The sequence below is a fragment of the Phocoena phocoena genome, chromosome 5 (genome assembly GCF_963924675.1).
Source record: "Phocoena phocoena chromosome 5, mPhoPho1.1, whole genome shotgun sequence".
Classification (NCBI taxonomy): domain Eukaryota; kingdom Metazoa; phylum Chordata; class Mammalia; order Artiodactyla; family Phocoenidae; genus Phocoena; species Phocoena phocoena.
The window spans coordinates 13,157,277-13,170,093 of NC_089223.1; the positions used below are offsets into that span (position 1 = coordinate 13,157,277).

Here is a 12,817-nt window from a genome sequence, read left to right on the forward strand (position 1 = left end):
TTTACCTTAGCTTTCCCTGTTACTAGAGTTTTTTTCTTTTTCTTTTTTTTTTAATAACAGATGTATAGAATTCTTTTGTAGGGAAGTAAAATTTATTTAAGTAATCCCCTATTGAAGGGCATTTATACTGTTGCCAGTATTGCTATTACAAGTAATGCTTCAGTGGATATCATATATACATAATTATATATGTATAATTTTGATAGGTTATGCCAGTTTGTACTTTTGTGTAATACATAAAAAAATCTATTCCCCCAACAGCATTACCAGCAAACTTTTGGGTTTTTGCCAAGTTCTTTACTTCATCTCAGTTAATTCTCACACCAACCTGTGAAGTAGTGGTTTTATTCTCATTGTAAAGAACTGTGCTGTGAGCTCCCATGGCTGGTGTGGAAGAACTGGCTTTCAAGCAGTTAATGCTCTGCTTCCTCCCCAGTAAGCTTTATCATAAATTTAGGTAGATTGCTTCTCTAGTTAGATATTTAGAGAGTTACCTTTTGGTTTAATTATATATGTACTTATTATTTAATTATATATGTGTGTGTATATACACACACACACACACACACACACACACACACACACTGCTTCTTACAGTATGTATATCCAACTCGATTTTGAAAGATTAAAAATAAGTTTGTAACAATTACGTATCTCTATTAAAATACTTCAATCCCAGTTTACTAATGAAGTTTTCCTTGTTTCTTGGCTATGGATTTTTAAAATAGTTATCTTTATCAAATTCCATCTTGATTCCAGTTACTCAGATTTTACAAGGAAACACATGTATGTAATCCAGCCTGAAAGTTTTAAGACTTTGCCTGGTTGGATGAAATTTTAAATGTAAAGCATCTGTGTGAAAATGTGTCTTGTGATTTATTCCTGTTTGAGGGGGGCAGTATCTTTTTGCCTCCTACTGAAGAGCCATCATGAAGAAAGGAAGAATATTTGAATATTGTCTGTTTTCGCATTCTGTTTACATTATTTTAGATTAATTTTGAATATCCTAGTTTATGATAATGGACTAAAGAAAATTATGGTTTAAATGCTTCCATTTTTTGCTGCAAAAAAAGTGTAGAAACAAATTAACACCTCATGCAACACACTTTGTTGTTTGATTGTAGAAGTGCAGATGGAGTATGTAAATGTTGTGGTACCATACCTTTAAAAAAGTTCTCTGTGCTTCAGTTTCCTGGCAGACAATCTGAGTTCCATGTTGTGATGCTGACACAACAGAACACTGTGTACATACATATGTGCCCTCTCCTGGCACAGAAGAAATGCTTTCCTTGTGTAGACAGAGTGTTAATTAAAGGATTTTGAACACACTGATTAAAAGAGACTACGGTAACAAAGCTGCTGAGTTATTTCTGTTCTCTTACAAAAGTCTCTGCCATCTCCTGTGACCTTTTTGGGCCTTGTGCAGTGGGGCATGCAATTCATTCTGGATTGGCGAGGAGAGGGAATGTTGGTGCAACTGTGCAGCTAGGCTGTTGGCCTTTCATTGTAGTTATTTTTAACCCCTTGTGTGGTTCAGTTTAAACAGGCCCAGAAACATTGCCTAATAAAGATGGGTGCCTAATAACTAATCCATATTGTGGCAGTAAGATTATTAATGTTATACCTCATCTTAATTAGTTCTCTGGTTATATTTATTCTGCCTTAATTATGTAAAATTATTGGGATATATTTCAGTGGTCACCAGATTATTTAATTAGTAGTATCAAGAGGCAATTAAAACCTGAAAGCATGCCTTAAAATATGTAATTTAGTGATTCTCTTATTTTAATAATGTATGTGGAATTCTTAACAAGGTCTGGCATGGTATTCTCTCAGTTGTTATCTTTTACAATAATATGAAATTAAAAAGAAAAACTTAGAGACTTGAAACATCAAATCCCCCATAATTTTAGGGAACATAGCAGTTATATATTTTTTTACTTACAGTCTGTTGGAATTGATAAAGAAAAATAAACTTACAGGTTTGTGCTTCGCTAGGAACCTGCATCTATATATAGTTCAAACGTGTACAGTATTTCCCCTGGTCATGTATTATTATGATGAACTCCAAAGGGCTCTTTGCGCTTCCTTATAATATTGGAACTCTGTGATATCAAATGTATTTGAGATAAATAAGCCATTGGCTGGGACTTGAACATTCTGTTTTCTTGAGATTTCGTTACCAGCATAGGAATATATGGATTATGACTTGCTTCGTAAAGCATACAAACTGTAAAATTTTAACATTACTCTCAGATTTTGTTCCCCATCTCTTCTGTATGAGTTTTGCATACTTTTTTAGTAGGTGGGTTTCTAGGTGATTCTAGGTGATTTCTAGTAGGTGATTGTTGCAAACTTTTTGAAAAGATCCTCAAATTGCTGTAATTGCCTGATCCCATGTCATTGTCTTCAATTTCCTATCCTTAAAGTGGTGTGTTGGCTACTGGAGTTTGCAGGCTGTCTTTTTATGACCCTGTATTTATGGAATTGCCTTGAAGCCATGGTATGTGAGGATGGGTTTTATTGTAGCAGTGTGGGTTTGTTGGTCTTTGCCAATATATTTTATAAGAAGAAATAGGAGACTTGTTGCACAATTCAAGGCCATATTTTGGCAAGTTGCTGACCCTCATGATGGAATTACAAGAAAGATAGTGTATTTGTGAATAACATTTTAAGTACAGCATCCTAAAATTGAAATACTCTCCTTGTGTTATTTTCTGATGTATGACATTAGAATTTTTCCCTTAGCTGTCAGTATTTGGATTTCCTGAAGTTGATCTCCCAATTCTCAAACACATCTATGGTGTTTCTTTAGCAGATAAAATCAGGTCAGGCATTTTAATACCCAAATAATAGAGATTTAGATTCTCAACAGTTAGGGGAGGATCATTTGTTACCAGGTCAGACAAGATTTTAGTTGGATTTGAAAAGCAGAAGAAATGTACCATTTCCTGGAGTATGGAGTCCTGTTTAGGAGTATTACATAGAACAGAGAAAGAGCCGTGAAAACACTTTGCTGTGAATTTATTCATTCAGTAATTAAAAGGATACTTCCTAGAAGCCATTGAAGAAGAGACAAAGCATTGGGGAGTACAAAGGTTGGGGAGAAAAATAAATACAGTACTAGACAATGTCATAAGAACTGTCACAAGACAATATTTGATGGAATGACAGAGATACAGATAAGTGTTTCTCAGTTTCAGTGGGCACAGACCTTTCATATCTGTTTAGGGGTAGAGGTTTGGCTTCCTACAGGAGAAATTAATTGAACTGGTCCTTGAAGAATGAAATCTGAACACCTCAAAGTCAGTATTTCTCTGTGTTGGTTTTCAGTTCAAAGTGAAGAGGAAGACTTTTCCTGCCATTGCTTGAGTCTGAGTGAAGCTGTGAATATAGCTGAGTGATTCTCCAGACAGGCCAGCTGCAGAGTTTCCCTCCTAGAGGCAGGCAGAAAGAGACTTTCAGTCCTCAAGCTGAAATGGGAGAACCATCCTCCCTTGAATAAATGGGCCCATTGTTAATTTTAAGCTGTTGAGTATTTTCTTTTACATTCCCTTCCAACTACCCTGTTATTATGCCAAGTGAGAAAGTTGATAATTTAGCTTGTTTAACTGCATAATGTACATTTCACATGTATGTTCACCCTCTGCTTTTAAAATATTAATCACCTTTTGTGGGGGGCTCAGAGACCTGTCTTTCCCCATGTGGCAGTTTTCTGTCATTTGTGGTCCGGAGGGTCAAGAATCTCAAGATAATTCTGAAGGTTTTTTTCTGGTTTGTTATTTGTAAAGAAATGAAAATCTTTATCAGTATGTTTTATTGTAAGTTAATAGTTTGAGGAAAAAAAGGCTTTTTTTTTTTTTTTTTTTTTAGTTTTTAATGAATATTGGGCATTTTGGAAAGTTATTGGTTAACAGGAATTTTACTGGTATGCAGGATTTTTGTATCTGATGGAAGAAACAATATTGTAGAGATTGGGTGAAGTAAGAATAGCACTTTAGACCTAAGTAAGGGAGATTTTCATACAAGCTATTCACCTACTCATGAGTTAGGTCTAATATTTGCCTACTTAAACTCAGAATAACCAAAGTCTATAGACTTGTTTTCAGTCATTTCTGAGAACTTTCAATGCAAAGAGCTTGTGATGATTGTTGGTTAGGCTGCAGTGTGAATATATAGTTAATCTGAATATACAGTTAGTCTCTGTCTGAAATATCCTGTTTGCAGTAGCTCTTACCCAGGTTCCCATGCACTGCAAGACTGGTCATGGCCTTTTCCCCCAGTTACAACTGCATGGAGGAGAAATACGATATGAGCTAGTTAATCTAGGAGCAAACATTGCTCCAGATAAAAAGAGGTTGTTTCTTTGGCATCTTATTATTATTTTTTAAAATTTATTTATTTTATTTTTGGCTGCGTTGGGTTTTTGTTGCTGCGTGGGGCTTTTCTCTAGTTGCGGCAAACGGGGGCTACTCTTCCTTGCGGTGCACGGGCTTCTCATTGCGGTGTCTTCTCTTATTGCAGAGTATGGGCTGTAGGTGTGCAGGCTCAGTAGTTGTGGCACTCAGGCTCAACAGTTGTGGCTCGCAGGCTCTAGAGCACAGGCTCAGTAGTTTTGGCGTACGGGCTTAGTTGCTCTGCTGGATGTGGGAACTTCCTGGACCAGGGCTTGAACCCGTGTCTCCTGCATTGGCGGGCGGATTCTTAACCACTGCACCAACAGGGAAGCCCCTGTTTGGCATCTTATAAGAGATAATTATGTTTCAGCTTTAGGAGGCGAGACTCTAGGCCTTTGTTTGAATTTTTGAAATGTAGAAATATTGAGTATACGATATAAAACTTGACAAAACAAGATCCTCACATGTGAAATGTTAATATATGTATAGATTTGCAAATAAGTGACATAATGTTGGGAATGAAAAGAAAACATTAGTTTAAGAAAGTAATGAGCAGTGACCATGGTGTGGTGACCCCTAATTTAGGTATTCTGGGTGCAGAGCCACTGTATAGCCCTGCTGGGAATTCAGGTTTGTTTTTTAAATTACAGAGTGGGAAAATCACTTTTATAGCATAGATACTCTTTTTTTTAAAGGTAATAAAATATTTAGGTATGGACAGAGCAGACAGTATTGAATGAATGTTTAAAGTCAGGCTTGGAAGAATTTTTTATAGTATTAAAATGGAATCTCTCAAATCTTCACTTCCCCATCTTCTGTCACCTTATTATCATTTCTTTCTTGTTGCATAAGTGGAGTTATCTATCCTTCTGTAAATACTCAGATTTCTTTTACAGCTGAGTTTGTTACCCATTTTGTGTGATAATTACTGGAACAAAGTTCATCAACCTCACTGGCATTTAGTCCACCCGGCAGGGCTGAGCAGTTGCAGCAGATGTCCTTGTCCAGCCTAAATGGAGGAGAGTAAAATGAACTGGGGACTTGATGGGAGGGAAAGAACAAGTTAGATTGAAAGAGAAAAAGAAAGAGGCAGTTTTAAAAAGGTCACAATGGGAACAGTTGTTTACTGGGTCAGATTTGGTACTCAAGAAATCTTCACCCTTCACCCTTTTCCCCCTTCTAAAGTTTGGTTAATTTATGCTTTTCTTTAGGTAAGATATTCATATGCGTTGAAAGCCAAATGACTCAATAGCGTTTAGAGGAAAGAGCCTCCTGTTGTCCCGTCATTCATTTCCTCTGCCTGGAAGCAACCAGTGTTAGCAGTTTCCTGTGTATACTCTCCGGGATAATCTATACAGATGTGTGAAAATACACGTATATCCTCATCATCCCCCTTTCCAACACAAATAGTGTCCTTAAAAATCTGCTTTTTTTTTTGGCATTTTGCTTTTTTCACTTAACCCCAAGTCAGTAAATATATCCTCATTCTTTTTGTACAGCTGCATTGTATTTGGATTTATCATAATTTATTTAACCAGTTCCTATTGATGGACAATTAGGTTGTTAGGTTGTTTCTAATCTTTTTCTTTTAGTAACACTGTAGTGTAATTTTTGCATCAATAACTATATCTATCTGTATATGGCATATATATGAGCATACCTGTGAGATAGATTCCTAGAAATGGAATTGCTGAGTCAAAGAGTTGTATGCAATTGTAATTTTGATTGATATTGCCAAATATCTCTATAGAGACACTCCTACCCACAACGAGAAAGCCAGTTTCCTCATACCTGTGCTAGCACACGTTTGGACAAACTTTCATCTTTTCCAGTCAGATGGGCCTATTTCCATCTTTCTCCTTTTTTACAGGGCTTAATCACAGGTATTCTACAGAGGATTCTGTATGTTTTTAAGTGGCTCTTTTTTTTTTTCCATTTTGCATGAGAATGTACAAAATAAAGATGTGCTGACCTTCTTTAAATGATTTTTTAACTTCTGGGGGGATGCTATTTATTTGAATTTTTTCATTTAGAGCTTTGGTTAATAATTATCCTCTATCATTTGTTGCCTATTTCCAAACGGATTTCCTCTCTCTGTTAACATATGACTTCCAATTACATGGTGAAAGGTTTTTTTGTTTTTTGTGGAATAGTTTTTGGCATAGTGCCCTGTCATAAACTTTCTGAAAAATTAAGCAAATCACATTTAATAGACTTCAGGTTGTTTTCTTTGGAGTTTCTCCAGCAGCCTGATATATTGTGGAATTTTAAATCCTACTCTTCTCTAGCTCCCCTTAGGGATGTGACAAAGAGACTGACCATAATGAGGTATTTGGCTTGGTCCCTGGACATAGTAAAATTCACCCTTAGGAACCTCACTGTTTTCATATCAACTGTTATTAGCCAGTGGAGCATAACAAGTCACAACGGTTTCCAGTGTTCCATAGCATAGTGAGTCAGGCATTGTGAAGGCATCCTAACGTGTGGCACGATATATTTCTTCATTTTACCTGGGTGGAAGCAGCAGAGAGCGTAAGTGTTGGTAACCTTGGTGACAAGAAGAGTCAGAATGCCAGGGATGTTTGTATTTTATGTGCTTAAAGTTGAGGGAAGGAGGAATTGCCCTTTACTATGCTGTAAAATTTTTAATATGATGAGAAGTGTTTGGAACTAGATAGTAAGTTGCACCGTTTGTTATTTGAATTCTGTGACTTGTTAAACACTTTTTCCTAGGATTCAAAAAGTGATTTAACAATGACCACTGTTCTTCATTATAATTATCTTGGGTAAATTTTGATTTACCAAAAGAGGAAGTTTTTTTTTTTTTTTTTTTTAATGACATTAACAACCGAATCCCATTTACGGTTGATTCCATAGGGGCTTGAGTGTTGTGATTTGGTTCCATTGAGAATCCAGTTACAGTATTAGACCAGTATTTCTCAAATGATTTCTGAGATATTAACTTTTAGAGATGGTAAAACTTAAACATTTACTAAGGTTGTGTAATGCTAGCCAGAGGAGATTGTAGATATGTTCTGAAAGTGTTTTCTTCTTGAGAAAACATACTGGAGGACAAATATCCTTTAGAAAGCAAATGCTTTGTTCCTTAACTAGCAACCCTTAGGGATGTTCTGGAGAAAGAAGTTTGTAAATAAATACAAGCATTGTTATACATGTAATTCTCATGACTTTGGACATTCTCTTGAAGAATCTCCATGCTACTGACTTCCAAATATTCTATGAATGGTTCCTTTGATCTTTTTATACTAGGCATTTCTGTTTATATGTACCTTTATTCATTCTGGAAGATTCTAGTTCGTATCTAATTCTCAGAGTGACACTTTGATAGCTTAGCAGACAGAGGTGTTTCCAAACTTCATCAATGGCTTGTTCCCTCCTAGGCTGTTTCCTCATCTTCAGGGTGGCACGTTGCCGAGGCAGGAATTCTAAAATCCTGCATTTAATATATTAATCCCGTCAGGCCCACTTGACAGAACTGAGTTTATAGTCCAGAATGCCTGTTTGGAACCCTTAAGTCCTTGGTCTCTATGCTTCACGCACAGTACCATTAGCCCTACCCATCCCTCAGGGCACATTCATATACTAGGTGCTCTTTGAAATGCTTGACGGCTCCAACTCACTTGGGTCTCCTTTCTTTCCTATATTAAATAATAATAATGACAATACACTGACATTTATTGAGCCCCTGTTATTGTCTAGGCCCTGATGTAGATATTTTACACATGTTCGATTATTTAATCCTCATAGTGACCCTCTGAGGAAGTATGATTTAAAACCTCTGATTTGCAGGTGAAGAAACAGAGAGACAGAGCAGTTAAATAAGATGCTCAAAGTTACACAGCTAGTAATTGGTTAGGCTTAGGATGTGATACCAGACAGACTGAGTAGTAATACTGTAATGCTTTTAAACCAGTATACTCTGTTTTCTGGGAACAGGTGACAGTTTTTACTACTGACAACCGAGTTTGTATGTGTTTATTAAAGAGAGAATCAAAGACTTGTGTAAATGGGAGTGACTGAGATTACTTTTAAAACTATGACTAGTTTCTAAACTAATCATTAACATCATAAGTGAGATTTTAAAAATGTGCCTTCTAGGCCCAGACTTTGAATTCAGGATGTTTAGGGATTCTCACATGCCTTATGGATGTTTCTCGTGTACCATCGAATCCCGTTTTGTACACTAATGTTTGGGAACATTATGTAGCTTTTATTTCTTAAAAATATTTTTCGTATGGATCTTTTGTTATTTAGATCACTTCTTCAAAAAGATTAAGGCTAAATTGCAGTGGAACTGCCACTGACTAAATAATGTGACAGATCTGCTTTTCTCCAACTACTGGTCTTTTCACTTTTTTCAGGGTTCAGTCAACATAGGTCAAATCCTTTTTGGAAATAAATGTCAGTGTTAATAATATATGATATCAAGCTTCAGTTCTATTTATGATGCTGAAAGTATCTTTAGAACACTTTGAAGTTGGCACATTACTTATAATATTTTAATACTATAAAATTTAATAATGAATGTTAAATTTACCAAAGACTTCTGGAGGAATCTTTAGTAACTTTAACCAGTATATAACCAAGTATATAACAAGTATAGTTGGTTTTGTTTCATACCTCATTGTTAAGATAAAGTGGTACAATTTATGTTAAAAGGAACTGCATATAGTCTTTTTAAGGCCAAATTTTTGGTCTTCATATTATGTTTCACGGTGGTACAGTTTAAGAACATACAAATAGGTCATATACTTTGTTAAATCATGAACCTCTCTCACCAGGAAAAAAACCGCTACAACTCTGGGTCTTATTTACTCAAGATCATATTAAAATTCCCCGTACATGTTCAATAACTGTTGACTGATGATTGTAATGATGATGGGGATGAATGGGAAGCTGGGTTGCAGTTATAGTCGTTTCTTCTAGAATTGTTTCGTTAATGAAAATGATTAATAGTTATAATTAACTGATGAGACATTTTGGTTTTCTTTGTTTTTAATCCTAGTCAGGGTTGGTTTCTAGGAAACGCCCCCTGTGTTACTTAATGTAATAGCCCTCTGCCTCCCTAGGTACCGAGTCTTCCTGTGTGTCAGCGAGTTTGTTTTCTCTGTAGTTGACCCAGTAGTTCTCCTTCTATCCTTTAGTGTCACGCATAACAAAGGATAGCCCTCGCACACGTTACAGCCTTTCCAGTAGGTGACTGACTTGTATTTCCTTTTAAGTCTTGTGGGTCTTCTGTTGGAAGCCATTTCTTCAAGTGTTTCTTTCTTGATGGTTGCCTCTCTTCACACCCCTGAGCATTTGCCTTTAAAAGTAGTTCAGTTTTTAAATGTCTCTTTATGTGTGACTCCCAGAACTGAACCTAACACTTCATACATTAAGACCAATGCAGAAGTATAGTTACTAAATAAGGAAACTGATTTTTGTGACCAGACAGTGCAGGGTTTAGAACTGCCCTGGGCACTGGGCTTGATAGAATTTTTACTGTTTTCTCTGTATACTATTATACTGTTTGCAGTTTTTACAATATGTGTGTCTTTTGTTTAAAAAGTGAAAGGAAATTAAAACTGGCCTGTGCTTTGTAGACATGCAAACTCAGGCTTGTCTGGACATATATGGAAGTTAGGAGAGCCTGAGAGGGGCAGGTGTTTGTGTATGTGTGTGCTGTTTGCATGAAAGATAAAGGGACTTCATGGGAAGGAATTCAAGAAACACGTGAGGTGTGTTCAAGCTTAGTCCTTGGAGATTTTATTATTATTATTTATTATCTTTTAGGAGAGATGGGTAAATTCTTGGTACAGCAGAGTACGTCCTCTTGGTATTGTCTTCTGACGCTGCCCTTCTCCTGAATGACTCATGCCAGAGCCCTAAGAGAAGGTGTTAGTTAACACATATTTGTTAGTCTCTTACTGTGTATTAGGCTTGGATAGAGAGGGTGGTTCTCTGTTTTCTGACAAACAGGTACATGGAACATGGTATGGAATATAAGAAGGAGCTTGGAAGTAGGAGAGGACATATATGTAATGAGACTTGGTCAAAGATGATAGTAATAAGCGCTTTGATCATACAGCCTAGTTAGGATGGTGGGGAACTTCTCAACTAGTGTCTATAGAATCCATAGAGGAGATAGAAGTAGCAGTGGTAGACAGAATTTACTGTTCCTACATCTGGGCATGGAGCCATTTATTCAGTATCACTATCGAGCACCTACTGTGTGCTCAGTCCTGGTCTAGGCACTGAAAGTACACAAAACTAAGTCATTATTGTTATGAACCTTATATTCTAGTAAGAGGGGCTGTTAACTCACAAGTGTATAGATAAATAAGCAATGTAATTTAATAAGGTGATGTGCTAGGGAATAATTGGGGGAACGGTATATGGGGGAAGGGTTTTACCTTAAGTTGGGCCGTCAGGACAGGCCCTTCTGACTGAGGAAGCAACATTGACTTAAGGATAAGAAGCCAGTCATGGGAAGAGGAAGGAGAACAGCACTGCAGGCATCAAGAGGCCTGGAGGCAAGAAAGAGCTTGGCGTGTTCAAGGAGGAGAAAAGGAGTGGCAGGAGTGCAGGGAGCGAGGAGGCAAGTGGAATGAGATGGGGGACGGGAGGGAAGCCAAGTGTCAGAATAAGAGATAAGGAGGCTTAAGGGAGTGAGGAGATGACATTGGGGGTGATGGTGGGACAACTGGGGGTTTGAGAAGGATTCTGATGCCTCTGGATGAGAGCTGAGCTAGGAAGAGTGGGTTACTATTACTGTGATTTTAGCGTATCTGCAAGCTGGTGTGTTTTTAAATTGGTTTTGATAGAAATTTCAGGGGAAGAATTCCAAAAATATTTTGAGCAAAGGACTAACCATATAACCTTCCAAGGTGGCTACTTGGAAGTAAGATACTCATTTTAATATGTTTGTTTGGAAAAGTTAATTATAAGTTGTAACACATACATTATTATTTTCTCATTGTTATTTGCACACTGATTACAGTTTTTCTCTTTTGTGTTCTTTTAAGTTTTATTATCACTGTAAGAAGCGGCTTGTTTCCCAGATGGCTTCTGTTTTCAGTTCCTTGTGATGTTATGACCGTTTCTACTTTAATAAGGAAATGTTGCATACATCTTCAGGAGTTGTATACAAATTATGCTGGTAACACTTTTTCAAGAGTCTGCCTCAGAGATAAAGTGAGTTAGGGTGTTTATTCTAGGTCAGATATGTTGAGCTGGAAAAGATTTTAATAGTGTCTATTTTTAAAAAGAATGTTCTAGCCTGCTGGTTGGTTAATGTGCCCCATGCCAAAAGTTATGTTTTGTGGCCCCTTTATTATTTCAAGTGGAGGGAGTTTATGAGATTTAATGTTTTTCATTTCTGAACCTTTCAGAGAGGTCACTTGAACAGGATTAACATCTCATAAGAAAAGGCTGACAGTTGACACTTCAGTAAATTCAGATTTTCATGCCTTAAATACATTGTTAATGGATAAAAGTGTTGTCAATATCATGTAGCTCTAGGTCTGTAATAATAAATCATAATGCTTTAGCAAATGATGTAACTTCATACTTCATATTTAAGGTCAACCTTTTATAAATTCAAGGAATGAATGAGTTTCCTATGAGTTTTGGGGTATATTTGCAAAACAACACTTTACAGCCAACTTAGGAATATCTGTGTTACATTAAGTATGACAAAATAATACTACTAGTGTAAAAGAACTGTCAGTCTAGATAACGTTTTCTGAACAACTTTATCTTAAGATTTAAAGTAATCTAATAGTAATTAATTTCCAGCCTAAAGAAAAACACTGCAGGCAGTTATGATTATATCATGATGAATGGTCAAACGTCCATGACTGTGTTTTATTACCAAAGCTAATATAGTAGTATTGTATTTTTTATTAATTTTTTTTACCACAGTCCTTGGAGGTTTAGTTTTTCTCCCAATATACCATTTTAAGATGGACAGTATTCTGCATGCTGTTTAGTGCAGTTGTTACCAGTGCAAGCTCTGGAGCACAATGTCTGCGTGTGAATCCTGGCTCTGTAATTTACCAGCTATATATATCTGGACAAATTACTCGACTATGCCCCAGGTCCTTAACTGTCAAATGGGGGAAAAATAATATTTACATCATAGGTTTGTTGCATTGAATAAATAAACACCTGTAAAGTGCCTGGCACATAGTAAGAACTCAGTGAAGTTTACCTAATAACAGAGGTCATCTTACAGTAATAACTATTTACTAGTAATATCTAGTTGAAGCAGTTTTGACACTATATATTTCTAGATCCCTCACTTCTTAGATAGTGTCATCTTCCAAATTAATTCTGGTTTTCTTTTTCATAGGTTTTTATAGAAGATTCTTTAGAAGCATCCTTCTCAGTACACACACAGACATACACATGCACAC

At 36.5% G+C, this 12,817-nt stretch overlaps 1 protein-coding gene across 10 annotated transcripts in view; it reads left to right on the forward strand.

Annotated features, from left to right (window-relative positions):
• The window catches only part of PDLIM5 (PDZ and LIM domain 5), a 214,358-nt gene that overhangs the window by 4,612 nt on the left and 196,929 nt on the right, over positions 1-12,817 (forward strand). The window lies entirely within an intron of this gene.